General features: G+C 40.6%; 1 long non-coding RNA gene across 2 annotated transcripts; it reads left to right on the top strand.

Annotated features, from left to right (window-relative positions):
- Positions 1–19,212: 19,212 nt before the first annotated feature.
- Positions 19,213–26,729, top strand: LOC112541111 (uncharacterized). 2 transcript variants are annotated; one of them, XR_015795594.1, is made up of 4 exons: positions 19,213–19,715; positions 19,854–20,021; positions 22,304–22,378; positions 23,090–26,729. It is a non-coding gene; the product is annotated as an uncharacterized LOC112541111 (long non-coding RNA). The 2 variants fall into 2 exon arrangements; XR_015795593.1 differs by having other exon boundaries at positions 19,213–20,021.
- Positions 26,730–27,326: the final 597 nt, after the last annotated feature.

The following is a 27,326-nucleotide window of genomic DNA, read 5'->3' as shown; positions in this document are numbered from 1 at the left end:
ACGAGATTTACCTATATGAGAATTTGCACAGAGGTAGTTTTTCTGGAATCTCCTGCTAAGCTTCCTCATTGCAGCGCGTTGCAGTAAAAACAACATAGGCTCTTGTTTGAGAAATTAATGCAAAATTTTCGGTTATCCTCTTATGCCGCTCTAAACTTGCTTGCATCTTGCAGGAACGTGTGTACTACTGATCCGCGAAGATCTGGCGTGTGATGTATTCCACCTATACTAAAAAACCTAGAGGTCTTGAAATTGCCCAGACTAGTGCAGTATGGTGTTAATTTTTAGTATATGGGATATTAGCGGAGTAACAGTGCAATCCGTTATAGACATTTATTCATCAGACTTTCTTTGTTTTCAGTCCTGCTTATTCTCATGGAAATGTCCTTAAAGCTGCAGGTGAACCCATTTCATTACAAGTTATCAAAAGTAGTTTAACCTCACCCCTTATTTTACCATCCCCATTTTGTAAGATGGGGATTTAACAGTTTAATATTAACTTACACTTGTGGATTGCTGACACAGTGAAAACAATGGATGTCTTCATTTTAGGACTATCAGTTGTGAAGACAGTTTGCCAAATGATTATGAAAAAATATAAGCAGAATGCCATAGAAATGGGAAATGAAGGCCTGGATGGGCAATGAAATGCAATACCATTCAGTAATAGAAAGTGGACCAAAGCTGAGAAAAAAAGCTGGAAATAGAAATCAGCAATAATGATGCATGTTTTAACATTACCAAAGGTAGCCAGAAATTGCAGTATGCATTTACATTACATTTTTAAGGATTCAGACTACATAGTTGAGATCAAACTGGAAACAGGTGGAAATTCAGTAAACATACTTTGTTTTTCAGCTCTTCTGTTGACATTGCTGGTCCTTTCTGCCCACATAATTTCAGTCACTTTAGTTGCAGAAGGAAAGTTGAACTTTTTTCAGTACCTAGGCTCTCTGCACCTATGTAAAGAACAGATAATTCTTTAGGAAACATTGACTTACAATTTTGTGGAGATTTCAGAATTAAATATAAAGAGGAGACAGTCCTCCCCCAATCCACTTAGCCCCCATTGTAATTCTAGAGAAAGCGTGTTTCAAAAAGAGGAAACTTGTGACTGTTTGTAGTCCAGAATTCAGAGCCCAAGGCTTAAGCCCCTTGGAGTCCATTTAATCAAAATGTAGGATATGGGTCAAGATCCGAGTTCAGATAGTTGTCACAAACAGTTGGGATGAATATCTCATACCCCTTCCTGAAATACCAGGTATGCTTTTGTTTTACCTCAATTAGAGATATGCATCTGACTTAGTTCTGCAGGTAGGTATTCTATCAAGCTGTGTGGCACAATGGGGAAAAAGAAAGGAGGGCCAACACTTAGCCCTCTTCAGAAGTCAGTTCTATCTGGTTTGGCCCCTCCACAAGAGTAACCTCGCACTCCTTCCACCAGGTTGTGGCAGAGAGAGTGACTAGGATACTTAAACATCAATACTGTACTGATATCTGAGTATTCTGGTTTTACTTTTCCCTCCACCTCTTTCGTTTTATGACATTAAAGGAAAGGGACTGTCTTTTTACTGACCTGTAAACCACACTGGGAGTAATTCCTACTAAAATGTGAAACATGAGTGCTTTAAATAAATCTTTCCATTCATCTGACTGTTAGTCTTTTGGGTCTACCAAAATCTTGAAATGGTGCAGTCAAAGTCTTTTAAACTAGCAGGACATTCATTCTCTCCCAATCTCAATTTCTCAATACTTTTGTAATTTTGAGTAACATATCGATTGCATCTTCCCAGGGGATTATCATCTTACTGTGGTGGGTAGGCTCAGTAACTTCAGTGATGGAGAGTGATGTTGACAAGTGGGTAAGAGGTGAAGAGTAATCCACAACAGGGTGTGGGCAGTCAACCTAGTTTAGAAGAAGGAATTCTTAAACCTGGAGGAAGAGAAGGGCAAAATATCAAAAATCTTGGAGTGCCAGGTGATGAGCTCCCCTAAGTTGGAAGATACTTCTCTAATTACTAGGGAAGAAATTTGAATACTCTAAATAGTTTTGAACAGTGATGAAACAACCAAGCCAAAGCTGCAAAGTGTAGTTGCTGAGGATACCAGTACTGAAAGACAAGTTTCTTGTTTTTCTAGGACACTTACAGTTAGACATGGAACATGAGAGGCATAAACCAAGGAAAATTTGACCTTATCAGTGGAAATGAACCATATGAAACTGGGTGTTTAAGAATAAATGAATTTAGGTAGACTGATTGCATCAGGGTATGAGATAGTTCAAAGGAATGAAGTGGCAGTGGTATTCAGAAAGGAAAAATTAGAGAAATAGAAGAGTCTGGAATCACAGGAAAACTTGGATTGAGTATTGTAAATGCAATAATGCAGAAGATAGGTTGATAGAATTCTGCGCAGAGAATTCTTTGCTCACTGCCAACATCAGTATCAAACATAACACAGCCTCTACACTTGACTATCATTAGATGGACATCATCTGAATAAAACTGACTATATAACAAATAAAATATGAGAAGTACAATTTGGTCAGCCAGGACATGTCCAAGTGCAGACTGTGTAACAAATAATGAATTATTTATATTAAATACATCAGTTTAGACAAACTGATGCATCAGAAAAAATTCACTTTCACTCCCCTAGCTTTGAGTTTGAGTTTTTTTTAAAAATTGTGAATGCACATTTATATTATTAATATCTATCTTCCTCCCCAATGTCTACTATTTCAAACCAATGCAATACTCTTGAGGATTATATTTTTGATCCAGGTGAGTTGCAGCTCAATGCTCTTATCATATTGGTAGATACTTTGAACGTGAGGCTTGGAGGAAGTAATAAGAAGTTAGTACAGTAGTAATTTGCCCTAGAATGAACCCATCAACTTTCTTTCTTGCCATTTCAAAGACTCAGGAACAACTTTAGGGGACTGGCAATTATGTCAAATGACAATTACCATATATACTCATGGATAAGCTGAGAATTTTAGGTGCCAAAATGCACCTAAAAAGTCGGTTTGGCTTAGTTGTGGATGGGCTTATTCACGAGTACATATGATAATACTTTTTAAAAGTAACCTTTATTTCCCATATATACTTGTGTATAAGCCCGTCCGTGAATAAGCCGACCCTCAAATTTTTAACCAAAATGCCATGAAAAATGTGGGCTGGCTTATCCACAGGTGGTGCTTTTTTCATAGTATTCTGGTTAAAAATGCGAGGGTCGGCTTATCTGTGGAGTACATACAGTACATTTGATCTATGTGGAATGGCTGTATAGAGGGATACTACAATGGAGAGTATCTATTGGAATGGGCACAAAGGCAGCACCATAGATTATTTTCTGACATTCCCAGCATTGTTACAAAATGTAATTTCTGTGTCAAACAATAATTTCACTGATAATGATCATCTCCCCCACTAATGAAATGTATTATTTAATCCACCATCAGAAATCTTATCCTTTGCCTAATTACCTGGAAAAGGATAGGAGAATAAGATGAAAACCTCCCACTTTTTCATTAAAAGAAAATTTAAAATATATATAATTTGTATCAAGCCTCACAATTAACATCATTCCATTTGTTAATGGGTGCCTTGCCACGGCCATGACTTCCAAACATTGACCATGTATCCAGGATACTATGATTAAAACCTTATTCCAGGACTGCCTGGCGAGGCACAACTCTAAGCCCTGGTTTGACTATGAATGTACAGATGCTAGGACAAAGATAATCAATAATTTCAGGACATACAGAAATAGTAATTCTGAGCTTCCTACATTCTACTGTATTAGAAGAAGAAAATATATATATATCCCTTTTAAAGTGAAAAAGCACAGGAGGCTGGAAGAAATTTGATGAAATCTTTAAAACAACATTCTGACACTTCGTGTCCCCTGCTTTTCTAAAACCTCCTTCCCTGTTCTCTGACTCAGTTTCCCCAGAGGAATGGACTGACTGTTTTAGAACTCAGTTTAGCAACAACTGATGCTTCAGATATGAATCAGATCCCTACCCAGAAAGCTTAGCAAGTTGGAGTCCAGTGCCCCATTCTATTTATTTTTTTATTATTGAGAAGAAGAAAAAAAAATACACATAGAAAGTGCTTTAACGGAAAAGGGGAAAAAATACAACAAAGAAAAAAACATGTTAATATATCATAACAATAAACAATTACAATTCTATATGTACAGTACTTACCTAATGCAAATATTCAAGTATGTATATATTTCTAATACATTTATATGACTATTATTTTTTTAACCTACTGTATTTTGTATAAATGAGTCCCATATTTCATTATACTTGTCCATACAAAGTCTAAGTTTATAGGCAATCTGCTCCTAAGTAGCAGGTGCAATCAAGTCTTCAATTCATTGAATAAATGGGGCCATACATTTATCTTTCCAATGCTGCAATATCAGTCTTTTGGCCATAGTAAGGGCATGGAGAATCCATTTACATTGTCCCGATGTTGAATTCCATGTACCAGATATATAGTTCAAAAGAATATTATCCTCTGAAAATTTTAGCTTTTGTCGCACAATCATATTTATATAGTCCACTACTTTCTCCCAAAACTTAGTAAGTATAAGACATTGTAAAAACATATGCCCTTATTACATCTCCAACAAAATGCTGTTTTTAACAATCCTTTTCAATACAAATGTAGTGGAGTCCAATAAATTCTAAATATTATTTTTTGTTGTATAAGTCATAGTTTAAGGTCCATTAACATGCTTGCTATAGAAGTTAAGACACTCTCCTATTGTTTTCCTTTTGGGACTGATGGATAAACAATTGGAAAAAGCTCACGGGCCTTTGTTTTTATATATGATAACTGCAGCTAAACTTTTACACGCTCAAAGGTGGAAAGACTCGACATTACCTACAATGGAAGAATGGATGGTGAAGATGATGGAATTAGCTGAGATGGCAAAATTGACAGTGTTGCTTAGAGAAAAAAACACTGACTAACTTTAATGCCAATTAGAAGCTCCTTTTGGACTTTTTGCAGAAGACAGGAAAAAAATGAAATTATGATATATGGATTTGATGATTAGTTAAATTAATAGGTTATACAAAATGTGTATGTTAAGATGTAGTTTTGGAGTAAGAGGTTATTGTATTATTTATCTATACCTGCTGTATCAGAAGTTAGAAGTTAGTCTTTTTGTAATTTTTTCTTTCTTTACTTTCCATCACTTTTGTATACTTTCTTTATTTCTAACTCTCTTGTTCTCTACTTTTCCCCTTGATTATTAGTTCTTGTTTGCTTTTATCTTTTTGCTTTTTATAACTTAATAAAGTTCTTATTAAAAAAAAGACACTCTCCCATTGTCTAGGCAATATAGTAACCTCTAATCCTTTATTCCACTCATCCCTTAACATCTGCATATCAAATTGATTTATTGATAACAAATATCTTTAAAAGCTAATAGTAGGTTTTTTAGTTCTAAAGAATTTAACAAGTTGTTCTAGTATCTTGGGTGTTTTGGAAGCTGAAAATGCTGCTGGTCCAAACAATGTTAATAAATATTGTAGCTGTAGATATTGCCATTGGGATTCATCCGATAGATGATATTTATCTCTTAACACAGCATATGCTAAAAATTCGTCTTCATCATCTATCATTTGGTCCAGAGTCAATATTCCTGCTTCCATCCAATCTTTCCATATAGCGATCTTTCCCCCAATTTTTAATGTTGGGTTTCTCCATAGAGTCAATTTAGCATGGGAAAAAGGATTGAATCTATTTTTATTAGACATTACATTCTACAGCTTTCTAACTGACATAATTGTTTCCAAAGATATTAGAGCTCTAGAGAGTATTAGATCCTAATACTGTCATCCAACCAAAGCTGCTATATATGTATATTCCAATGTTGCCTAAATTGGAAAATTAACACCAATTGTTGGCTTCAAGTATTTAATATGACAATAGGTAAGCTTGATGATATAGCTCCAGATTTGGAAAACTGAATCCTCCCTCATTAACTGGTAGTTGCATTTTCTGTAAAGATATTCTTGGAATCCAAGAGCCCTATAAAAATTTTCTAAATGAAGAATTTATCTTCTGAAAATATTTTTGAGATATTGGAACAGGAATTCCTCTCAGAATATAAATTAATCTGGGAATAATATTCATTTTGAGAGCATTCACCTTTCCCTAAAGAGTGAGGTTTAATGACTCCCATCTACCCGTATCTAAAGAAACCTCTTTACATATTTTATTTACTATATATTAGATGTTACTAACTGAGTTATAGCTTTTGGTATGCACATCCCTAAATGTTTAATGGATTTGGTACAAATATGAAAGTGATATTTCTTAAATGGATAGGTAGCTAAATTTTCACTTATTGGCATCAATTCTGATTTGGACCAATTAATAGAATATCCTGCTATTTTACTAAGGGCATCTATCATTTTCATCAACACTGGAATAGTAGTATGAGGTTTAGTAATAAACAAAAGAATATCTGCAAATGAAACCAATTTGTGTTCAACTGAATTATGTACTACTCCGTAAATCTCCCTATGTTGTCTAAAAGCACAAGCCACGGGTTCCACACAGACATTGAAAAGCAAGGGTGAAAGTGGACATCCTTGTCTAGTTCCTCTAAATAATGGGAAAGTAGCAGAAATAATGCCATTAACCTTTACTTTAGATGTGGGTGACTCATCTAGGTCCATTGACACTCTTGCTATAGAAGTTAAAACACTCTCCCATTGTCTAGATAATATAGGAACTTCTAATTCTTTATTCCACTCATTTCTTAACATCTACATATCAAATTGATTTATTGATACCAAATATCTATAAAAACTAATAGTAGACTTTTTAGTTTTAAAGTTGTTCTAATATCTCAGGTATCTCAGAAGCTGAAAATGCTGCTAGTCCAAACAATGTTGTTAACAAATGTTATAACTATAAATATTGCCATTGGATTACATCCGATAGATGATATTTATCTTTTAACACAGAATATGTTAAAAATTAATCTTCATCATCTATCAGTTGGTCCAAAGTCAGTATCCCTGCTTCCATCCAATTTTTCCATATCACCATTTTCCCCCAATTCTGTGCCCCATTCTAAGATTGCTGAACTTATCATAGAGTTGAAACAAGGCAAAGCATCACTGCTGAATTATTCAATTAATTGATTGATTATGTGCCATCAGGTCATTTTTGACTCCTAGTGACCTCATAGATAGATTTTCTCCATGATGAGAATTATTCAATGCTAATGTCAGTTGTTGAGTCCTAGTTCTGACACATCTCTGTACTCACAGTGTACAGCTCAGATCCAACAGATTCGAGCAAGTCTATTATTGTTCCACTATTCCAAATAGAAGATAAAACTCTTTTCTCAAATTACCACCCTATCAACGTGTTGCGCATCCTAAGCAACCTATATGCCAACTGGCTGCTGTACAATAACATCATGGTAGAGGAACAAGCCAGCTTTAACAAAGTGCATTCAATACCACATCACAATCTAGTTCTTCAGCATTTGGCTGAAAAGTACACTACATGGTTACCTGGCAAATCCTACATGTCCTTTATAGATTTGAAGGCGGTGTTCAATTCAATCCCAAGAAACAGGCTATGGGAGAAATTGGCTGTCTCATCTATTGATTGGGGTCTTCTCATGCTAATTGTGAAATTGAATGAGAATAACATCACACAAATCCAGTGCCGCTCTCTCCCCAGCAATATCTATTTAGAAGGAATGAAACAGGGATGTATAGTCACTCTGCCTTTTGATAAAAATTTATAAATTATCAATTCCTACAGTATATCAACTCTTTGGAAAACTCACTATCAGAAAAGTAACACCGTCATTGTGACTTGTAACACATGCATATTGGCATAAAGACAACAGATGTTTATGGACAGAAGCAGTCTGATGTCTAACAAGGTGAATAATGGAGGAGCAGAGTATTAAAAGAAAAAGTCACATATTTGGGGCATGCGATACAAATGGATTGTGGACAGAGAAAACAATACGCTTGGCAGGATTGAGGGAAGTAGAAGAAAGGGAAGGGAACAGAAAAGGTGGATGGGTGGAATCAAGGAGATTCCAGGGCTATCCCTGGAAGAGTTAAAACATATTACTAGAGACAAGTGGAGATGACAGGTGTTTGGCTCTGGAGCTACCAGGAATAAGGTGGGCATAACTCAGTGGCCCCAAACTTGCTAATTAATTCCATTGCCTGTGTGTATCTGCTTGCTCTGGAAAACAATTGATTGGCACTACTTGCTTTTTCTCTGTCTCTAATACATAGGCATACACATGCCTTGTTTTGACCGTTCAGTGGAAACTAGGTTCTTGTTTTATGAGATAGTTTTATGTACATTTGGGGCTGAGAGAATAATTATTTCTTCCTATTAAAATGAAAATGACATGTGATGGTTTGTTTACTTTAAGCCTGATGGTTTTTAATGAGATACCAAGATTGCTGTACTGGAAAATTTAGCAATTTCTACAGGAAGGAAACGATCCCTGTGTTAAACTGTCTCCCCCTCCCCAAATTCAGTACTCATTCAGTCTTGGAATGGTGAATAATTTGGATATTGCTCCCTTCAAGTCACTGGTAGCTCCTAGTTCCTGACCAGCTAGCCTTCCTTCCTTGATTGTTATATATCTTTTGTTTAATTTTTCTCAAGAATCAGGGTGTTCACTGTTTCTTGGTTTGGGGTTCAGCTTCATTAATTATATTCTCCATCCTCGAATATCTGTCAATACAACCAACACTTTTTTTTTAGTCTGCATTGGCCCTTGTTCTCATTCCCCCCAGTTTCTTTTCCTAACCATACTGTCTAAGTGACAATGGGATCAAACAGGCTTGGAAGCTGAATCTTCAGAGTAAACAGCTAATTATTGGCAGTATTTTTGGTTGCTTTTTAAAGTCTACTTCCTCAGAAAGGATGTTACCAAAAGCAGAAGAATGAGAAGCTATTGAAAGGCAGTAGGAGTCTTCAAGAGTCATCTGAACAAATAGGCAGGAGGGAGCTATAAGCTATTTGTCAGTAAGAAGGGAGTTCCATAGTTCTGAGGCCACTATTGAAAAAGCCTCCTAGGTTTGTGTTGGCCAAGCTGTTAATATTAATGGTGGGCATTCATGCCGATTCCCCAGACATGAAGCGGATGAAGGTCATAGACTCATAGGGATAGAAGGAACCTTGAAGGTCTTCAATCTTTATAGAGAGAGAGCCAAAGCATCCACCCTTGGTTCTTGTCTACCTGCAAGCACTATGATGAATAAACCCGCACCCTTTTCCCTGTGAAATCTTTCAAGTATTAGATGATAGCTATTGTGTCTCCCCGTAACCTTCTCTTTTTTACAATAAATGTATCCATTTCATAACCTCATAGGTTTTATAGGCTTAGCCTCCATGTCCCTCACAGTCTTTGTTACTCTTCTCTGCACCCTTTCCAATTCCTCATCACCTTTCTTGTATTGTGCCAACCAGAACTGGACACAGTATTCCAGGTGCAATCTAACCAGTGCAGCACAGAGCAAAACTGTCCCTTCCCATGATCTCAACACTATGCCTCTGTTGATGTAGCCCAAGTTTGCACTGGCTCTTTTGGCATCTGCATCAATACTACTCGTTCATATTTAATCTGTGGTCTACCAGGTTGTCCAGATCCTCCTCACAAGAGCTACTGTTGAGCCAATTACTGTCTATCCTGGATTTGTGCATCTGCTTTTTCCTAACTAAGTGCAGAACTTTACATTTCTTACCATTGACCTGCATATAGTTAAATACTGTAGGGCCCAATATTCAAGTCTATCAAGATCCCTTTGAACTTTGCGCTAGTCTTCTGAGGAATTTAGCAATCCCTCCCAGGTTTGTGTCACCTGTATTTTTTTTATGAACAATTTTTATTAAAGAAGATTTTACAAAGATTTTAAAAACTAGAGAAACATAGAAGAAGAAATAGAAAAAGAAAGAGATTATGAAAGGGTAAAAGTGAAGAATAACAAAAAAAAGCAAGAAAAAGAAAGATATCTAAAGAAGCAACTTCCGATCTTCTTTGCAGCAGTTACAAACATAGCAGTTACCATCTCCATCCTCCTATATTGCATATCGTAGTTCCCTTCTTCCCAAAACCCCTTTTAATCAATACATCCCAAAATCAACAGTTCATTTTTATCAATTTTCAGCAAAAAGTCTACAAACGCAAACTCAGCCCTCTTCACAATCCATTCCTCCATTATTGGTGTTTCTGTATTCTTCCATCTCTGTGTGTAAAATAGCCTTGATGCAGTTATCATGTATAAAACCAATTGTCCACGAGCCTTTTCTAGTTGAGTGCCCATAAGTCGTAATAAGAAAAGTTTCAGTTTCATCTGAATGTTAATTTTTAAAACTCTCTGCATCACCATATATATTTTTATCCAGTATCTTTTTGCTTTTTCACAAGTCCATCATGCATGATAAAATGTCCCTTTGTGTTTTTCACATTTCCAACAGTGATTAGAAGTACCTTTATACACCTTAGACAATTTCTCTGGTGTCATATACCAACGGTACATCATTTTTAAAAAGTTTTCTTTTAAATTGTAAGACAATGTGAATTTCAGACCTTTTAACCACATTCTCTCCCCTTGATCCATTTGAATATTATAACCAAAATTCTTGACCCATTTTACCATACATTCTTTAATTTGCTCTTCATTTCAAATCTCAACAAAAGTTTATATATCTTAGCAATCACATATTCATCATGTGTACATAATTCATTTTGAAATTCCATTTTATCACATTTTATTCCTGGTACTTTTTAATCTATATATTAACTCTTTCTCTTAAGTGTGCATATGCGAACCATTGAAAACTAGATCCCTCTGCAGTCAATTGTTCTCTTGATTTCATCTTAAGTTCCCCATTTCCATGTACTAGCAAATCTTTATATGTTAATCATTTGTCTTTTGAAATCTTGATTTCATCTTAAGTTCCCCATTTCCATGTACTAGCAAATCTTTATATGTTAATCATTTGTCTTTGCCCACTGTTTCTTTTCTATAAAACACTTCTTGAGCTGAGGTCAACAAAGGTATTTTCGGGCATAGCCAGGGTTGGCATTCCTAATATAATGATTTTTAAAATCTACATTTACTTTATCATACCATGAGTAATCATGCCACCCAATCCTCAGACCTTGATCTTCTAAATCTAAAAGTCTGTTATTTCTTAACAACAGCCGTACCTTCATCCAAACCAAACAGCAGGCAGCAAAATACAATTTAAAATTAGGTAATCCCAGTCCTCCTCTTTCCTTTGCATCTTGGAGAATCTTATATTTAACTCTTGGGTTTTTTGTCCTGCCATATAAATCTGGATATGTCTTTTTGCCACTGTTTAAATGGTGCATCAGTTCTCAAAACAGGTATTGTCTGAAATAAGGACAACATTCTAGGTAACACATTCATTTTTACCATAGAATTCTTCCCAACAATGACAATTGTAATTTTCCTCATCTTAAGAAATCCTTCTTTATTTAATTCCATGCTTTAACATAGTTATTTTGAAATAACATGCAATTCATGTTAGTTATAATGATACCCAAATATTTCACTTTTTCTCAATCTGAAAACCAGTATTCACAGAAAACTCTTTTTGGTCTTCCATCATCATATTCTTTGTCAATATCTTTGGTATTTTCCTTATTCATTTTAAATCCAGCCAATGCCCCAAATTTTCTTAGTTTTTCCATTAATACCTCTCTCCCTTCTAAAGGGTTCTCCAAAATTAAAACCAAATCATCGCCAAATACCCTTAGTTTATAAACTTCTTTTTTAACTTTCATTCCAGCAATTCTCTCATCTTGTCTTATATCTCTGTTCAAAACTTCAAGAGCCATAATGAATAACAATGGAGAAAGTGGGCAACCCTGCCTCGTTCCTTTTCGTATTTCACAGGGCTTAGTCAATTCCGCATTCACAATTATCACCTGCATTTTTGATATCTTTTCTATTCCCTCATCTAAGTCATTTATGAAAATGTTGAAGACACTGGGCCTAGAAGAAAATCCTGTGGTATTTCCCTCCCTCCCTCCGTCCCTCCCTCTGTGTAGATACAAATCCATGAAGAGCCATGCAGTGGGTATTGTTGTTCAACCAACTGCAAATCTTCCTTTTAGCAGGATCCATTCCTCATTGCTCTATTTTATCAGGAAGGAGGCTGTAGTCAATTTTATCAAATGCCTTACTGAAATATATGTACACTACATAAATCTATAGAAGTTCCTTGCTCTTCTAATTTAGTTACTCTGTCAAAAAAAAGTAAGAGGGTTTGTCTGGCACAAACTATTTTGTCTCCTAGTAATCACTTTGTTCCTTTCTAAGTGCTTAGAAACCCCTTGCTTTATTATATTTCCTAGGATTTTCCAATGTACTGATGTTAAACTGATTGGTTTGTTGTTTCCTGGATCCACTTTTTTTCCTTTTCCTTTTCTTTTCTTTTATTAAATATTTGAAAGCACAACCAAAATAATAGTAGGGGAAAAAAAGTGAAAAAGACAGAAAAACTAAAAAAGAAAAAAAGACTTACAAGCTATATAAAATTGAATAAGATTTTTCAGAAGAACATTAAAGTAGTGATGATTATGATTATGTGCCAATGTTGATTCTTAGTGACCACATAGATAGATTTTCTCCAGAAGGATCTGTCCCCAGTCTGGTCCTTCAGGTCTTTTAATGGTATACTTATTGCCACTGTAAGTGAATCCATCCACCCTACTGCTGGTCATCCTCTTCTTCTCTTTCCTTCCACCTTTCCCAGCATTATAGACTTCCCTAAGAGAGTGAGGTCTTAGCATAATGTGTCCAAAGTATATTTTGAGCCTGGTCATTTGTGCCTCAAAGTGAGAATTTTGGGTTGATTTGTTTGGTGAACTATTTGTTTGTTTTCTTGGCTATCCATGGTATTCTCAGAAGTCTTTTCCAAAATCAAACTTCAGAAGCAACAATATTCTTTCTATCGTGCTTCTTCAAAGTCCTGATTGAATTAGTATGACATATAAAAATGACCTTATATCAGTTTGGCATTTTATGTGTAAATAAACATTGCTTAAGCCCAGACAAGGGGAGGAAGGTAAAAAAAATCTCAGACAGGCACCCCCCAATTCACATAATATATAAAAGAGGAAGGAGGGGAAGCACATTCAGACTTGCAAGATTCTGTACTATAGCCAATCTTAATCAGTTTTAGATCTACATGGCATCTGTTTCTTGATCTGGTCTACCTTGTAGGGCTGACAGCAATGGAACAATATACCAGTGGCACGACATCGTGTATCAGTTTTCTCTAAGTATAATATTCACAGTAAATTTAATATTTGTCTTCCATAGATATTCCCATTGTTGCGTATAAATTGTCCTGTTTAGATTTTGTATCCATTCAATCATAGTCTTTAACTTGCTTGGATTCTGAATCATATTTTAGTAACAGCTTCTAGAGAAGGCTAAACTGATGTTCTGAATTTTGTATTATAACTCTTTCAAATTTGCTTAAGTCCCAAGTATTCTGCTTTAGTTTTGTAGTTCTTTTTGAACTAAACTACTTATTTCAGAGATTTAATCTTTGTTTTAATCCTTAACTAAAATTAATAAACATAGTCTTGTAGGCTATACTAATTGTTATTTTTCCACTGATCAAATTTTTGTACATTCACCATGAAATAAATGTTTAATATTGAAGCAAGGAAAGATAATCTGAGCTTAATCTTTTCTCTGTATTTTTCCCATACTTTTGGTATGCTGTCTATAAATGAATAATCTCTTATAGATTATACATTTCTGTTTGATCAAAGATATTTATGCCAACCTTCTGGGAGTCCTGTTCTGTCAACAGAAATAACCCAGCCAAATTTATTTATTTGTTTGTTGTATCGATTTATATAGCCACCCAATCACAACTCTAATCCAGTCTGTAATCCAAGTTAAACAGATGGCTTGATAATATAGTTTTAGATTTGATACTGACAGTCCACCTAGTTCTTTCACATAATGGAGCTAAGAATGACTTTGCTATAGTTGCAAACAGCTAAGAAGTACACTGATTTCAGCAGTGCTGGTGGAAAAGCAGCATACTTTTAACCAACTTTGTTATAAGGCCTTTCTGTATGACTAAGTGGAAGTGATCTCCATCAATCTCTGAGCTGGCAGAAAACTATCCCAGCATAAAATTGGCTGTCCCTATTGCTGACCTCTATCCTGCCTCTATTGCCTTTGTTCCTAGTCACTGCTATCACCTGACGTCCCTCCAAGGTGATGGTGACAACCCTAGCAAATATTGGGTGGAGAGGTGGAATATGGGAGTCAGTGAGATTTAGGCATGAAGATAGAGTGGCACTGGAGAGATCCAGGTTCAAGTCCACTTCAGTTCATCAGGTGGCTTTGGATCAGTCACTCTCAGTCCAGCCTACCTCACTGGGTTATTGTTACGGAGGAAAATAGATATGGGTGCTGTCCTCAGCTCCTGAAGAAAAAGTGAAATATAAATCTAGCAACTAAAAAAAACAGAAGTATTACTTTAACATCAGTGCCACAAAGGACAACTTAAGCCTGTCTTATTCCTGATGGGATGAGATGAAGATCAGGGGGACCAAACCAAAAGGAATGTTTCCAGGACATGTTTTTGGTGTGGTTGGAGGCAAGAAAAACCTTGTAGAGGGCGTGGCCCCCTCGGGGCTGACTCCTTCACTGTTTGGAGGCTGTGCAGTCACTGAAGTGATTACTATGGACCTATCTAGAGTTTTGGCTATGCCAGGCCTTGCAGTGCTTCACCTGGACCTTGTCTTGAGTACTGGTAGAATTCATACCTTCCACCAGTTTGAGTACTTTGCAGCCCATGGTCTAGAAACCACTATTTCTCCTCGCCTGCCGCCATTTTTGCTGCCACCCTTTTTCCTTGCTTTGTCGTTTGCCATCTTTGTCTCTGTCTTTCCTTCGGCTGTCAGCCGCTGGCAGTAGCTTCTCACCAGCCAGGATCTGGAGTCTAAAAAGCAGCATTTCCCCGAATAGCATCTGCCAACTTTAAACTGCCTTTTACTTAATTGTTTAGCTGGCATCCCCTTTCCTGTTCCCCGAAGAGGGAGTGAGATGGGGAAGCTTAAAAGCCCCGCTAATAACCTTGGGTCCCCTGGGGAGTTGCATGCGATGGAGGAAAAAGGAGGGCAAATGGCTTTTCTCGACTTCTTCGCCATTACCAGCTCACACCATCCTCTCCACTCTTCCCATCTCAACACCCCCAGAGTCAGCCCAGCCAGTCTAATTTAAGGGAATCCAACTTTCCTTTTTTTTTTTTCTCAAGCTAATTAAACGCTTCAGTTCGGCTGAACAAATTTGTCAGTGGTGAGAACACAACTGGCCAGGATTCTCCTCTCCTCCACCTCCTTGTCTCATCTCCTGACTTTCCTCCTTCCTCTGTAAGCCTATTTGTTTGTTGTCAACATTTCTCTTTGGAGACACCGCCCTTCACTTTCTTTGGTGTCTCCATGTTTTCTGGCACCGGAAGACAAGTGATGGACTCAAGGACGTATTCCTTTGTATCTTAACTCAACCCTCCCTGCCTAGTAAGAGGTTCCTACCCACTCTGTGGAACCCTGGCCCCACTTCGTATAGCACGTAGAGTTGGGAGAGGCTATGGAGCCCCTCAAGCTCAACCCACTCCTCAGAACAGGAGTCCAAGTGAAAACCTCCCTAAAGGAGGGATCCCCAGCCTCTGCTTGAACCCATCCAAAAGGAACTCACTTGGCACCTTTCAGCCCCCCTAGCAACTTCATCTGGCAAGATGAGGCCAAAAAGCCAGAAGCAACTACTTGGCTTGAGGCAAACAGGTCAGTCAGCCAACTTCTCCTGCCTGGTGTTCTGCTTCCACCCAACTTGGTTTGAAGATATCTCCGCTGGTGCCATGATGCAGCGCTGAATTAGTGACAAGGAATGAGGGAAGAGAAGGGAGACAACTAGTTTTATCTCTCCTTATTCAGGCAGTAGATCAGCATTTTGCACAATTTTAGTGCCCTGGTCTTTGGACTGTTTTTAAGATGAAGACATATAAATAAAATGAATAAAAAATTATGAATAAGGCTTAGAAATGTATGTTTAGCACATTTAACCTTTATATGGAGCCTGTTAAGAGCTCAGCATGCATCGTCACAATGATCTTCCCAGCAGATCTCAATATACATGTATATCCCAGTTCCTGCTTCCCCAGTTCTTAAGCTCAGTTTCTGGGCTGCTGCCTATCAGATAATAAAAGGAAGGATGGACCAAGGGGTGTGTTATATGAAGGAATAAGATGGCCTTTTTGTTCTGTTGCCATTTTGTAGTAGATGCAGAGGTTACAGAGTCATTTATAGTTGCATGCAGAGGGTTGGTTTTTTTTTTTGGTCCTTTTTTAATTAAGGGGGTTCTTTCCCTGTACTCCTATTTCTTCTTTTATATGTTATATTCAGAGGCTTTGGCAAGGCTGAAGCTGAGTGGGAGCTGCTAATTCTGCCAGGTGGAGAACAGACCCAGGCATGACAGATGGTTAAGTCTGGCATCTTAGCCTGGCCATTTGGTAACATTGCTGTTTTTGGGCTCTGCTACATGCACGCATACACGGCGCTGTCCTCGTGTCCTCCAGCCATGCAGAAGAACACCACTTTCTCAACCTATCCAGCTGCTGCTAGCTAGACACACTGAGGTCCTCCCGAGAGGTGGAGGGAAAAGGAGCTTACTTCTGAGGAGAGGGGCACCTCCAAGGGATCTGACTGTCTCTACTTAGAATGCCCGCTTTGGAGGTGGTTTGGTAGGACCGGAACTGCCTTGCAACCTGGAGATGGTCAGGACTAGTTACATCCAGAGCAAGGGGGCAAGTTGCAGTAGGGCTTCTCTCCCTGCCCCAGATCTGTGGTAGAAGGACTCCCTCTGCAGGGGAGTGGTCATACTTGCCAGTCTCTTTTAAATACAGTCTGTCAAGTTGTTTTGTATAACAGGATGCCCCTGCCAACAGAAATGGGACCAGTGGAAATGAACTCTTCCACCTGTTTTGTATCTCACCAGCAAAATTATGGAAAGGAAGTAGATTTTGAGCAAGAGAAAGGAGTTTGTGGAGTCCTTGGGGTTCTCTGAGCTTGGTTGTTTTCTTGCAGATGTTTTGTTACCCGGCTAGGTAACATCTTCAGTGCTAGAAGGGAGCGGGGTTTGCTCTCTGCTTATATGCAGTAGCTTGCCCTGCCAGTGTTGGTGGGGGTGTTTTTTTTTCTTTTCAAGGAACTACCAAGGACTCCACAGGTCAACCCTGAGCTACATATATTCTATTCTACTGGAAAGGAGTTTATCATGCTATTTTGAAAACGCAGGACTGGTTTAGACAAACTTGGACCAGTGCATACACTCTCCCCACCCCACCCCACCCCATCCCACCCCACGGCACACACACACTCTGAAGGTCAGAGTTATCTTGAATTACAGGATTATGGTGTCAAGGTCAAGATAAGCCACATCCTTGGTGTTTGAGTGAGACAGTTGCAAGGCCAAAAGCACACTCAGTAAGGACATTTTCCCATGTAACATTCCCCATTGAATGAAATGAAATGAATTGAATGAAATGAATTGAATTGAATGAAATGAAATGAAAATTCCCCATTGAAACAAATAGGCTTTTGAGAAGCAGCACTGCACACCAGGGTCAGTTCTTCTGCTTCCTTCTATGATCTCCTTAACAGTGTCCAAAATAGCTGCCTTTCCCTTATTTCATGTAGGATACATCTGTGGGAACAGATGCTGAGGTCCTTGACAGAAGCAGCATCGGGCCATCTATCTAATAATTTAAAGTTGTCTTCCCCAATCTGGTGACTTCCAGATGTGTGGAGACTGCAAGTGATAGCCAGCAGGCTTTGAGAAAGCCAACAGGAAAGATTTGGTACAGTCCAGGACAGGGTGGTGGGTGTTCTTGCACAGTAAATTGTACTTGGCAGAAGGAGGACAGATTTCCTTCCTTCCACTTGACCTGCCACTAAGGAGCTACTTTATTTTCATGCCCTGTTTGAAGGAGGTCTCTAGTCTGGGTCTACCCTGGCTAATTGACTGATGCCACCAAGTTCAGAGAGCATCTGGTGGTCCTCCACGAAGAGGAGCTTGAGACTGGGCACCGAGATCCCACCGAGAGGATTTATTTTCCAGTCCTGCAGCTCAGTCATGGGCAGAAAGCAGCCAGCTGTCTATTTTCTGAGTCCACTACAGCAGCAGAGGTTGAAAATAGGGAGAGAGGTTTTCTGACCTGTGTTAGGTTTGTACACCAAGGAAAAACATTCAGCTGAAGGATCTTTAATCACATCAAAGTGAACTGAGCTTGTGGAGTTCATTAAGACTCGATCCTCCCATACACTGAACTGTAATTCAGGAGTAAGCTGATGTCAGATGAGTGCAGCCAGAACAGCTTCCCCCAAGCACACTCAGGAAATGCAGTTTTCAGAGCGACCAACGAAAGGGTAACGAAAGGAAAGAACATCTGTGCATGTGGGAATCTGAACTCCCAGAGAAAGGAATGGCATCAGCGCAGGCCCAGTCTTCATTTGCTAAGTACACAAAACTAGAACGGATTCGTCATGCTGCTGCTCCTTCTGGGTTCTCATGTCTGTTCACTGTGGAACACAGAATTCAGTTGTGTGTACACGGAGGGGATGGAATATCGCAGGGCATTATGGCAACCTGCCTGAACTATTAACAATGTACTATCTTTGTCCCTGCTGTTGATTGCATCCGCTTGGACTCATTAGAAGGAGATAAATTTTTCTATGTGGAGCATCAACGTCACCCGCTCAGTCCAGCTCATGTGTGGGATGCAAGCCCAGCTTGGTTACCTACAGGCCTCCCTTCCCAACGTCTGTGGTGTTTACTCTGAATGTAGAAAGGTGGATCGCTCATTACACAAGCACGACTAACTATGAATACCTCCTGTTCCATGAGTTCCTCTCCTTGCTAGCCAGATGTCAAGAGGCCACCAAACAGAGATGACCGCAGGTCACTGGAGGACTGTGGGCAGTGTGGGAATCGGCCAGCAAGCTTGGTCACAAGGGAACATCGGCTGAGTCCTCCTTCCTACCCCTGAGGTGCACACAAAGGCAGCCCAGGACAAGAGCCATCTTATGTCATCTGCCTCTTCCTGGAGCTAGTCAGATTTATTCTGCAGGTTAGGAAGTGAGGACTGATCTAGTGTGAAAGGGTGGCTCTCTGGGCTGGCAATCTACACTCATTTCTAAGGCTGTCCGGCTGCTGCTGCTCTGAGCAGAACGGCTGTGTCATTGGCCCCAAGCATTCGCCCTTTGCTAGTGAGCTGAAGTTGTATGCTCTGTTGCATTTTGCTCACACTAACCCATTGGAGGAAAGAGAGCAGTGGGTTTGTGGCTGCCCCACAACAGCTGTAGTTAGTGCTGTTCAGTCAGACCCTGGTCAGCACAGCATTTGCTCTGGCTTTAAGGATAACTGACATATCCATGGAGGCAAACTGTGACCTTTGATACCAACTTTTATCTCAATATTCACCTTTTACCTCTTTGCTGCACATTTGAAACATCTTACAGTATGGAAAACAAGATGTATGAAGAAAGCTGGTGGTCCTGCCAAAGGATTCGGGCATCCAGTCTGAGCACCTGGATTAAATAACTTTGGTTCAACTTGGGGACAGAAGGAGAAGGTGGAATCACAAACTGGGGAATTTGGGGGCTAAGGGTTATTAAGCTACACATCTGGGAGTTGATTTGGGAGGAAGAAGAAACCTGACCTAAAGGATAGCAACCAGTTCTTACGCCAAGTTTTTGTACCTCTCTTTTAGCCAACCACACAGCCTCCATTTCCTTCCTAGAAGTTTCTAAGAGGGCTGTCACCTTCTCACTTGCTGGGAAAAAAAAGAAGAGAGAAGAGAAGAGAAGAGAAGAGAAGAGAAGAGAAGAGAAGAGAAGAGAAGAGAAGAGAAGAGAAGAGAAGAGAAGAGAAAGGAGGGGTAGGTTCCTCTGTACCATTTTAGCATGGCAGGCAGAGCAGCGTTGAAGGACAGGCGTGCGCTAGCTGCTCAGAGACCTCCTTCACAAATGCCAGTGGCCTGGAAGGACCGATGCTGAGTGGTGAGTGGAGATGGCCTTTAGTTTTGTGAGGCGTCTGAGGAGTGGGGGCTGCTCTGTTGGCCCAGGACCCTCAGGGGAGGAAGAACAGCACCGTATCAAAGGCCAAGGGGGAAAGCGAGGCTGTCGGAGGCTGGGAGCTGGGCGGGGGAGGCTCCACTGTAAAACCCCCACTGCCATCCTTGGAACACACACAACTGCCCTTTGCACTTCAGAGTGGCAGATGATGAAGCCTTGAAGCTGCCAAGATGGGAGAGGATTTCTAGTGCCCTGGAAATGTGGCATAGTCCCAGACTCCTTGGAGTGGTGTGTGTGTCTGTGTGTAATAATTTCCCTCTGCCCTTCTGCTCCCTGTTGGTGGCACGTGCTGCTTTGCAGTCTGGAACTGGGGATGCCAGACGGAAACACGGGAAGTGGGCCTAGCCCTCCCCCTCTTCCCACTGCCACCCCCCCCCCCAAAAGCAGGGAAATGTGTGACTCTTGTTAATTTCCTTGCTGTCCCAGCCTGTGCTGCAAATGCATTTTTTTCCTTTGGAGTCCAGTCAAACAGGGCAGGTTAAGCCACTCTCAGGCCTCTTTCTTCGAGGAAAGAAGGGTGGGCTGGCTTCACCCAGAAAGCCCCTCTCCAAATCAGGTCCAAGACTGCAGTCCAAGTGGGGGAACAGATGGGTGGAATCCTCTCTGCGTCTGCCACTGTGGCAGATGGTACAAGCTGGCACTCTGTCACCTGGGCACTTTCATCTTGTCCTACAGGGTGGAGAGTCCTCAGGTCAGCCTTGAATGCAGGAGACTGTCATGGCCAGCCAAGCTACTACCGTGTTCACACATGGGTGCTGGCTCTCTCCTGCTGTCAAAGGTGGGGGTGGGTGGGGGGTGGGTAAGGGTGCAGCACCCTTGGCTTCTGAATGTCTGGAATGGGTGGCAGGGAAGGGGAAGGATCTGTCCTGCTGCTTTGGAAATACCTTTGTAGAATTTCTCAGCGTCAGTTGCCAACTCTCTTGTATGGTATTTATTTTGCCATTATATGAGCTTCCAAACCTGATTTACAACCTTGTTGGGTTTCATTGGGAAGCCAAAATCTGTGAGACCCAGTGTCCTGGGTTTTCAGCAGCAATTCCAGGGTGTACTTAGCTCAGTTTTAAACTCTTTAATGGTTCCATTTCTCATGTGCAGGTTTACTACCCAGGAGACAGTAGTTCATGTTTCTCTCCCTTGTAGTGGCCGACCCCTGGCATTTGAACATAAAAAGAACCATGATGACATGGCCAAAGATCCATATTGTCCAACAGGTTGCCTCCCGTGGTGGTTTCTAGGCCAAATGTTTCCGGGAAGTCCACCAGTGGGGCCTGGAGGTGAAAGAAGCCTCCCTGTTTCGCCCTGCTCCCCAACATACACAATGAATATCCAAGGGTATTCTATCCTTAATTCTGGGGCTCACTTATTGTATAGTGAGATATTATCCTTTGTGAATTTGTATAATCTCTGCCCCTATCTACACTTGTGGCTGTTACTCATCTCCATATCAATGCAAAAATCAATAAATTAGGGATTGTAGGAGGAAGGTATGTTTTTTGCCAAGCTTGTGTGTACTGCCCAACAGTTCTTTTAAAGTGAAGTTGAGGTTAAGCTAGATTTGCATAATGCTGGGCTAAAATATGGTTGGCTAGTCTGTAGCTCAGTGAGCTGTGTAAATCTACCTAGTGTGCTTGCAGAGAGTTGGAGTAATTCAATAAATCACATGTAGAACCAACATGGTCCTAACATGATAGGAGGGAAGGGGAAAATGCCCACTTTTTCCGTTATTTTTGATATCTCTGTTGATTTCCAAATGATCTAGGCAAATCACTCTAATTAAGTCTAAAGCATTTGAATTACAGGTAGTCCTTGTTTAGCGACTCCTTCCTTTAGCGACTGCTCACATTTACAATGGTGATAAAAAGTAACTTTGCAACCAATCCTTGCATTTATGACCTTCACAGGTCTGTAAAGCAAAAGAAAGCTGCAATAAGATCATAAACACAGTTGCGGTTTCACTTAGCAACCGCTTCACTTTGAGTTGCTGGTCCCAATTGTGGTCGCTAAACAAGGACTACCTGTACTTTTCTCACATTTTAAGTCTATTTATTTATTGGGCTTATATTCTGTTTTTCTTCATGGTTCACAGGGATCTCTGAATTCAAAGAATTGATCAGCCCATCCCTGCTTAACCACAGCTACATGTCCTTCTAGAAGTACACAGGTAGGTGGGCAACTGTTCAGCTGCTGGGGGCCATACACCATGTATTATGATTGTTATTATGTGTGTGAGAGCTATGTTCTCTCAGATTCTCTACCCATTTCCCCATCCCTACGAGTCTGGGACCCCTTCCTGGTCTCCACTCTTCTAGAAGTTTAAACCCATCTGGGGCTTTATAAACCTCAAGCACTGGGATAGGATGAGGCTGGAGCTTGAGTGGATGCATCAGTGAAGGGTGGTGGAGGTGCCAGCTTTTGGGGTTATTGTTTTCCGGTTTTATTGTTGTTGTGAGTTGCCCAGAGTTGTGTTTTTTAAGATGGGCAGCCATGTAAATCCAATCCAATCCAATCCAATCCAATCCAATCCAATCCAATCCAATCCAATCCAATCCAATCCATCAACCAACCATTTCTTTAATTTTCCTGACACCGGCAATGAAATGTTGGCAACGTTTTGGCCAGATCTAAAATCCAGATAATATTCCTCCAAATTATTCTATCCCTCCCTGTTGTCACCCAACAAGTTGAGTGTGTGCATGTGTTTAAATGCACTGGGATGTGGTGATTTTTAAAGCAGCCCAACACTTGTAAGTGTGAACTAACAGTTTGGTGCAGAGATGTCTGTATGTTTTCTAGCAAGAGTGGATTTGTTTTATTTTGTACTGAGCGTAGCTAAGGATGAGCATGACTTTCCTTTCCTTTTTTCTTATAAAAGCCTTCCTCGTGTTAAGCACCAATCTAGCCACTCCTGAGCTGGCTCACCTGGATGTGCTCCCTTTTTGGTGGCATCACTCCTCCCCCCTGGGGATCCTTCTTTGTTCAGAGGACAACCACCAGCTCGCTTACCCTCCTGGCAAAGCTACTCCTGGCCTTTTTGGCTTCCTCCTCAGCATCCCAGCTGACACCGTGGCAGAAAAGGAGGCAAGAGACCGCAGATGTACAAAGGTCCCTTGGGAACAAGCATTCCGGGGAGGATATCTTGCAATGAATGGAATTGGCCACTGGATGTCACTTGGGAGCTGGGCGTTGGCAGAGCAAATTGCGAGGGGAAAGGCAGACAGGCTGAAACGCAGTCCCTGTGATAAGGGTTCCCGTATAGCAGTTATTCACAGGTCTCAAAACAAGGCTGCTAGAGCAACGGTCCAGTTTCCCCTAGAAGCGGCCTGTCCACTGAGAAGTAGCCTTCCATCTAGGAGGCTTTACGGGGACCCTTATCACTGCTGAGTCTGTGCACTATCACTGGTGAGGGTGTCATTCTTTGAGTCTGGGGTGACCTCTTTGGGGCTGTGCATCTGTGAGGTTTTCTGCCAGAGGAAATGAAAGCCAGAGTTGAGTTCCCAGCAAACATAACCTGCCTATTTTAGAAGATGGGACCTGGCCCCTTTCCACCTTTTTCTCCCGTTATTTCTCTCGTGTCAGCCATCGGAGGAATTGTGCTCCCTCCAGCACTAATTCCAAAGCCTCTTTTTCTCTCCCAGAATTAAAGCTTTTTTTAAAGAGGGCACAGCACTCAAGGGCTCCTTCACTAATTCTTCTCCTTATTCCCCCGCCTGCCTTGGCTGCCACTCTCTAAAGATCTGGCTGGAAGATAGATCCATATTTACAGGCAATCTGTTTGCACCCATCTGGTGAAGATGTCGGCCTTCTTTCATATTACAACTTGCTTGGCTTCCCATTTGCTACAGACACGAGACTCAGGTGCTTAAATACCCCAAATCCATCTGACTTGCAATAACCAGCCAATCTCCTCTGATCTCTGTTCCTCGCTCACGGTTCCAGAAAGGCGAGGAAGGCTTTGTCCCCCGGGGACCTGTTACTCACGCTGACTCCTGGGGCAATCCCGCTGTTCCTCAGTCATTCCCAAAGACAGGGCCAGTTTTGCAATCTTGTACTTGCTGGGCAGGCATACGTTGGCTCCAACCACCAGGGAAAATTGTAGCAACAGCTTCTCTGACCTCGATGCATGAGAAGAACTGGGAGAAGGATTTCTGGCTCTGAGAAGATAGATGCAGAGAGAAACTCTGTGTCTTTGGTCAATTCTTGCTCACCATCCATTCACCAGACAATATTTTGTGCTGACTTGTATTAAACTAATCATGCATTGATTATGGCTAGGGAAGGCAGCTGAGTACAATAGTGGGGAAACTGGAACTGTTACAGAAATGTAGCTCCAGGCCAGCTTGGCTTCTGGACCGCTGCAGAGTTGCTGTATTTTAGTGAGGCAATATTTGTAGCACTGGAGTCCCTTTCCAGACAATGTAGTTTGCTCGTCTCTGGCTTAACCAAACTTTTTTTTTTTCTTTAAAGGTTCCTAGTATCACCCATCCAGATTTGGCAAAGTGAAAATCCCATTGCCATTAGTTGTGCTAATCTTATATACAGCAAGATTTAATATTTAATTTATTATATTAGATATAATAAAAGGTACCCCTTGTGCCACTGCCATTGCCAGCACCCTTTTGCATCAGGCACATAGAAAGTGAGAGTAACAATCAAGAGATTTATTTAAGAAAATTACAGAAACCAAGGAAAACGTCTATACAAAGATGAGCATGAAAAAAGACAAGGAAGGCAAAGATCTGCTGAAGAAAGAAGATACAAAGAAAACATGGCACAAATATACAGACAGACTGTACAAAAAGACCCCAAAATCAATGAGGCGTACAAAGGTTTGATCACTGAGCTACAGGCAGACATTCTGGAAAGTGAAGTTAAATGCCCCCTAGAAAATATTGCTAACCACAAAGCTGCAGGGGTTGAGGAAATCCCAGGAGAACTGGGTAAAATCTTGAGTCAAGGCAGGTACGGAATACAGAACAGGGGCCAGGGGACTGCAGAAAATCAGTTTGTATGGCAAGATCAAAAAGAGCAGTACTAAAGAATGCGCATCTCGCTGAACAACTAACATTATCCCCCATGCTATTAATATAATGCTCTAGATTTTGCAGCCTGCATTTCAGCCATAAATGGAACAATAACTGTCAGCTGTAGAGGCTGGATTCAGAAGCAGGGGCACCCCAAGTCACCTTGCTAACATTCAGCTGATAATAGAAAGGGCAAAGGTGTCCCCAAAAATAGCTTTTTCTGCTTTATTGATTATACTAAGGCTTTGTAGACCATAACAAATTGTGGATAACTCTTAAAAACATGGATATATTGGGATACTTCATCTGCCAGTTGAAGAATTTGTATGATGAGGAAGCAAGAGGTAGGGCAGAATATGGAGAATATTCCTTTTCCTTTTCCTTTTATTCTTTGTAAATGTGTTCTCTTATAAATTTTAACTGTATATTTATTTATTGTTTTAATATGTGGTAAGCCACCCAGAGCCCCCCATTGGGGGGAGATGGGCGGGGACAAGTTTAATAAATAAATAAATAAATAAATATGAACTAAATGGTTCGACTTTGAGAAAGGAGCGGGCTAAGGTTGTACCCTGTCACCCTACTTATATGCAGAACACATCATGAGAAACGCTGGACTAGAGGAAATAGATATTGGCATTAAAATTGTTGGAAAGTACATCAGTAACTTCAGAAATGCTGACCATACGATTTGGCGCTGGAAGTGAAGAAGAGTCAAGGAATCATTTGCTGAAGATGAGAGGAGAGAGAGCAAAGACTGCTCTGCTGCTCAATATTAAAAAAAACCACACACTAAGATTTTTTAAAAACAGGCAATGCCAGTCCAGAGCAAACAGGCAGAGAAAAAGTTGAAGTAGGAACAGACTTTATCCTTCCTAAGTTCAAAAATTCACAGGAATGGTGACTATAGCCACAAAATCAAGAGATGTCTGCTATTTGGGAGTGAGATCAAGGCAATTATGTACTGTAGCCTAAGCTGCTTGCCTCCTCGGCTGCTTCTGGCTGTTTCTTAAGCCAGCTTCAGAAATGCTGCCTGGATTGCAGGGGATTGGCAACAGGGCTGGTGTTCAGTCCAGTCAACAGCCACTGCGCTTGTCCTGCTGCTTGTCCTTCTCGTCCATGAGGGGAGGGAAGACAAGCCTCGCTGTCTGGCTCTTGAGCTGACTGGTCTATCGGTGCCTGCCTTTTCCTTTTAGGGACTGTTTCCTGTCACCCCGGGCCTGTCCTTTGCTTTCCCAGATGTTTGTACACATGGAGGCCTTCACACCCACATTATCTCCTTTGACACCAGTGCAGACCTTTACTTTTTTATTTTTTTCCCCTTTCAATGCCATGATAGCTCTGATGCTCCAATAAGGACCTGGATTGTTTTTTTCTTTCTTACATTCCTCTGTAGGTCTGTGGAAACTTTGTAGCAAGGAAGAGCTTGATAAATTCAGCTTCATAAAAACAAAGTAGCAGTATTTATTTTTTTATTACTTATTTATTGTATTTATATAGCCACCCATCTCACACAAAGTGACTCTTGTCAGCATACAACAATTAAAAAGAATAAATACATAAAAACAATGACAAATAAAAAACTAAGTGTTCCTACCCTTGCAACCTAAAGATGTTAAAATAATAAAGGGAAGGGAAGGGAAGGGAAGGGAAGGGAAGGGAAGGGAAGGGAAGGGAAGGGAAGGGAAGGGAAGGGAAGGGAAGGGAAGATTTGCAGTACTGTGGACAGAAGGTGCGAAAGCAAGGGAAGCAGGATTAACCCAGCCCGGGCAGAAACCAAAATATATCCACTGGCAGATCTGCATGAGCTTCTAGGGCTGAGGATAGTTCATTGACCTGATGGACCATCATTGGACCAACCACAAGATTAAAACACAGGAACTGCTGGATAGCAGAGACCACAGCAGCCCATCATCCCAGCATGAAATGGCTGCGTAGGCCAGAGACTGGCTGCTGGAGGGGAGCGGGGTGTCCTGAGCACTGCAGCCAATCCAAGCTGGGGTCGCTACTGCAATGGAATAAAGCACCATCAGCTTGGACTGGAAAGCAGCAGTTTTGAACCGAAGCTGGAAAACACGGGTGGAGGAT

Source organism: Python bivittatus, unplaced genomic scaffold (genome assembly GCF_059951505.1).
Source record: "Python bivittatus isolate LINGU-HERP-01145 unplaced genomic scaffold, Pbiv_v1 ctg000220_np1212, whole genome shotgun sequence".
NCBI classification, from domain to species: domain Eukaryota; kingdom Metazoa; phylum Chordata; class Lepidosauria; order Squamata; family Pythonidae; genus Python; species Python bivittatus.
Note: the sequence above shows the minus strand (reverse complement) of the source record. Positions and strands in the feature narration are given on the sequence as shown.